Source organism: Ostrinia nubilalis, chromosome 29, assembly GCF_963855985.1.
Source record: "Ostrinia nubilalis chromosome 29, ilOstNubi1.1, whole genome shotgun sequence".
Lineage (NCBI taxonomy): Eukaryota > Metazoa > Arthropoda > Insecta > Lepidoptera > Crambidae > Ostrinia > Ostrinia nubilalis.
Genome location: NC_087116.1, coordinates 5340642 through 5345855, shown reverse-complemented (window position 1 = coordinate 5345855; position 5214 = coordinate 5340642). Strand labels below are relative to the sequence as shown.

At 40.2% G+C, this 5214-nt stretch overlaps 1 long non-coding RNA gene across 1 annotated transcript; it reads right to left on the bottom strand.

The window, feature by feature from the left end:
* Positions 1 to 242: 242 nt before the first annotated feature.
* Positions 243 to 1296, bottom strand: LOC135085573 (uncharacterized). Its single transcript, XR_010260168.1, has 2 exons — positions 1191 to 1296; positions 243 to 602 (listed from the first exon to the last, which is right to left on the bottom strand). It is a non-coding gene; the product is annotated as an uncharacterized LOC135085573 (long non-coding RNA).
* Positions 1297 to 5214: the final 3918 nt, after the last annotated feature.

Genomic DNA, 5214 nt, shown 5'->3' with positions numbered 1-5214 from the left:
ATGTCTTCAGGTTCAATGTGAGTTAATTTGGAAATTTGTTTACGTAGATCCGATACGGAATCACCGGATCCGCCTCGTAGTTCAACCTCATATTCGAGTTCTGCCTTTTGTAGCGAAAAGAATTTAATTGGGTATGACATTTTTACTCGCCCCACGTTGGGCGCCAATGTCACGGTTAGTGAGCTTTAGGAGCTGTGACATATTAGAATTTAGATTAGAAGTTTAGATAAATAAAAGATAGATTTAAGTTAACAAGTCTTTTATTTCAATTTAAGAGAAAGAGACCTTAAGGGTGTGGGTTACGAGCAAACTATCGTATCGCACGAGATTCGTCACCGGTGGTAGTATATTCAAACCACTGTCCTCGCTAGCATTGATGGTGATGTGGGTTGGTTCTTCGAGTTGGTAGGCCCGCAGAGTCGTCGACGCGCCAGACGGCTAGGGCCGTACGCACTGTGGTGTAGGGCCACTTAGAGTGTGCGCACGGGCCGTCCGACACGGCAGGCAGCTCTGCCGGGTTGAAGAGCCAGGTGGTAGGTTCGGCAGTGGTGACCATGCATGGTGTAGTAGGTAGGCGTAGAAGATGTAGGTGAACGTGAACCCTGCGAATCAAAGCGGACACTAAAGCAGTTGCTAGCTTTTGTCCGTTTGACTGCGACATCAAAATACTAGCGAAGCAGATGGAATGATTTTGGTAATAAATGGTGATGTAATGATGTGGCAGTCAAACAGAATTACAGTAGTGAAAGGTGAAGTGAAGTAGGCAGAATATTAAATTATGTAGGTAGAAAATAATTTAGCATATCATCTATGTAGGCAATTAATTTATAGAACAATATAGGTAGGCAATAATTTAGAATAATTAGAACAGTAGAATTAAATCAGAATAGTTCAATTTAGCAAATTAAATAGAATTTGGAATGAGTGTCGTTACAGTACGAACAAGGTCATACAAAGGTCATGACGTGTCGATGTCATTTCGTAAAATCGATTCATTTAATATTTTATTATGTAATAAGATGTAAAATATTACGAGTAACAATTGTAGCAACAGTTAAAATTACGAAATGACATCGTCCAGATACACTGAGCACATGGATTGCACATTTCAAGAACAAAATGGCGGCTAGGTACTTACATTTAGCACAAGTATAAAATCTAGACATTAAAAATACTTTTGCAACACTCACCCGGTAGCGGGGTTCACCAATACGCGATTACATATTTAGTTTTTAGAACATTACGTAAATCGCGGGTCTGGCGGTGACGGACAGCGATACGTCCGTGCTCGCTAACGCTCTGGCTCGGACTAGGAGACGCGGCGGGAGCATCGCGGGCGTAGGCGCGTCGCTTGCGCATACATAAAAAACAGTCCGCCCGCTCGACAGAGAACAAAAGAAATCTCGAACGACTTGTTTCGCGCGGGTTTGCTTGTAGATTTATTATTTTATTTATTTTATTAGTGTAGAACAATATGAATTATTTAATTAAGTTATTCAGTAAGGTAGTTTACGTAGATTTAGATATTTTATTATTTAAGTATATTTATTTAGGTAGATAATAGTAATTAAAGTAGAATTTAGATCTAAGATAACGGTCAGCGGTAACGCTAACCGTTACAATGTAAGCAACCGGTCCTAAAAACGAAGCCGCAAAAAGTACCCAAGGGCACGCTTTGAACATGGTTAAATTGGTTAAATAAGATTAATTTGTTACGCCAACTATTCGGTAAGGTTTATTGAAGATGCCTTTACGCGTAACAGTATTATTAACACATAATAATAATGTACTATTAAATGTAGTACGTCATAGAGGCAAAAGTACACTTTGATCCACTTTTTTTTTTATTTCCTTGCTTGCCATAGTCTAAAGTTTGCCATATGGATCCGGCAGAATACAACAGGATCACTCCTCTTGTGGATGTCGTAAAAGGCGATTAAGGGACAAATATGCAAACATCAGGCCTCCCCAGCCCGTCTGGCCAGCGTGGGGAGTGTAGGACAAATCCTCCATTTGCCTCTGGTACATTAGAGGGTCGTGCTCCTGCAGTGGAGACTAAATGAACTGATGATGAGATCCTAGATTTCAGACAGTTTAACTAGAGACAAAGGGGGTTACTCCGAAAAACGTTATCCGAAGGTTCGAATATTGCCATCCCTCTCACGCAAAGCGAGATGCCAGCATGAGCGACAGTGACAGATAGACCCGAAACTACGTAAACAGTGTTTCGGAGTAGCCCTCAAGTTCTCCTGTTGCATTTTATTTGTCTGGTTTTAGACCCATTTGCTAAGAAGATAATTGGGCAGATGATTTTTTTTTTTTTCAAAACAAGGCAGGTATTTGACCGCAATCGCACCTGGTGTTAAGTGAGATGCAGTCTAGGAAGGTACATAGATGTGGTAGGAATTATCTTGTCTTTTGACATGTCACATAACATGTGTTTTCACCATGAAATACTTTTTACATTATGATAAGCATGGGCATTGCCTTTGACTGATAAAAAATATGTCAGCCCGAGATAAAAAAAATAATGTCCGCAACAAACTAGATAAGGATGACGTAAAAGCAATGTCAACAGTTGCATTTTAGACGTCTGCATAGTACTTATTAGTTTTATGTCTGCAGGATGTGCTGACATTGAATGAGGATCAGTACTGTTGTAGAAAATTCAATAAAACTAGTATCTACGTTAATCTTTAAGACATAAGAAAGATATATCTTTTTGAATTATCCAAATCGGACCATTACTTACGAAGATATTAAGTAATAAACATAGGCCGTTTTTGCCGCTAAAAGTCAACGTACGCAAGGCCGCGTGACGTCATTATATCCGAATCGAGCGCAGCCGGCGTACTATTGGGATGGAAAATATTTTTTTCCGGCTAAACTATCAGTTTTAGAAAAAAACTTTTAATAACATTTATTCTTCAAAATAAAGTAACCTATCGACCAGTAATTTTTAAAAATAAAAATTGTGAAAAATAAGTATTGCTATGTCCAAAAACCACATTTTCATAGGATTCGATGCAATGCGGAGACGCGGTTGGGGTGAGTGTAACTTAATGATTGTTTGTATTGAACATAATAATACATAATATGATGCTAATACCCAGTTTCTGGCCTGGGGGGGGGATAAGTCATACCCACCCAGCTTATAGCCTGGGGGGAGGGGCAAGCCTTACCCAGCTTCAGGGGGTAAGTAATACCCAGCTTCCGGCCGAGGAGGAGTCATACCTAGCTTATGCTTATGGACTGGGGGAAGGGGCTAGCCTTACCCAGCTTCTGGCTTGGGGAGGGGGGGGGGGGGGGGGGGGGGAGGGGTCAAGTCATAACCAGTTTCTATAAGCTGGGGGGAGGGGCTAGCCTTACCCAGCTTATGGCCTGGGGGAGGGGGGGGGGGTCAAGTCATACCCGGTTTCTGGCATGGGGGGGGGGGTGTCATACCCAGCTTCTGGCCGAAGGGGAGTCATATCCAGCTTATGCTTATGGCCTGGGGGTAGGGGCAAGCCTTACCTAGCTTCTGGCCTGGGGGGAGGGGGAGGGGTCAAGTCATACCCAGTTTCGGGCCGAGGGGGAAGTCATGCCCAGCTTATGACCTGGGGAGAGGAGAGGGGCGAGGTAGCTTCTAGGCTAAGATTAAATAGATTTCCAGCACGGAGCGGCTGTCCTTTCCTGCAGCAGCTGGCCCGCCCATGGGAACGGCGAATAGATAGGTAGGTGCGTAGGTTTAACTCAGAAAAACTAAATAACAGGCAGGTATTGCGTGTACATCGAAATGATTTTCATAGCAATGTCTTGTAGCCTAGGCAGAGTGTATCTGCCTCAGCTATACCTTATTGTTAGAAGTAAATAAATTAATACTTATACATTTTTATATTTTACTTGGAAGAAGATATGACTCTAACAACACTTATGAACACTTTATTTGAATAAATCGCCAAATATACCACCGCGGAGACCCCAATCGCGTCTCTGCGTGCCATTGAATCGTATGAGCGTATGGATTTTTTGCGTTATTTTTCACAATTTCTATTTTTAAAAATTACCTATCGATAGCTTACTTTATTCTGATGAATAAATGTCATTACAAGTTTTTCTCTAAAACTGATAATTTGGCTAGAAAAAAATATTTTCTATCCACGCAGTACGTCGGCAGCGTTCGGATCGGATATAATGACGTCATCGTCCCCGCGCCGGGCGGTCAGTGAACTTTTTTAGTAATTTGGCCATAACTTCGTCAATTTTTGTCGTAGAACAAAAATTTTTGCACTGTGTATTAAGGATTTCTTAGCCCTATAAATCTGCATTCACAGCTAAAAATCGAAATGATCCTCATTGTTAACGAAGATGACAACTCATAATGATATATTGCAGTGGTGTGCGTTCTTTTTATATCACAGGCGTTAGCACACAAATTCAAACGTTGAGTTTCATCAATTAAACTGGCACATGTTTATTATAAATTCTATTTGTAACAAGGTTTTTTACAAAAGTAAATCACATGATATTAAACCGATTCTTCTTCTTTTCGTGTCGACAACAAACCTACACAGTGTCAGCCCAAAACTCCACCACAAGAGTGGCGTTGTCAGTAGCACTCATTGATAAACCGATTGATAAAGTTAGTAATTTGTTTTAACCCTTCAAGCCCTGCAAATCAAGACAAATGATAGGGTACTTATTGTAAGTTTATTGAAGGTTGCATCATGTGGTCCACACAGCTTATGACCGCAGTCTGTGGAGGAACACTGTATGTGGTCGCGATCCTCATCAATGAGGGATCAAGGAAGAAGAATACTGGGAGAATATCTATTGATGTGACAATAGAGTGGATTCCTCTCAATACAGGTTACATGGAACTTAACGAGAGGAATTCCCCATCAAATTGTTACAAAGGCACTACTTTTCAATAACATATTTATAATTTCTATTTTCTAATAGACAATTAATTAAATGTTAGTAAGTAGCACTTTAGCGACTTGGGGATTAATAGGTTTACAAATGAGCTTTAAAAAACTTGTGGTTTAGATGCACCAGTATGTAGGTTAAAAACAATCAAATCAAAGTACATGCAGAAGTATTATCACTAATAATAAACTGCAGAATAAGTTATCATGATTTATAAATAATTATCTGATAATAATGATGAAGACTGCAATTGAATTGTGAGAAATTATAGTTGTAGATATTTAATTATCACAAATTGTGGAGAAT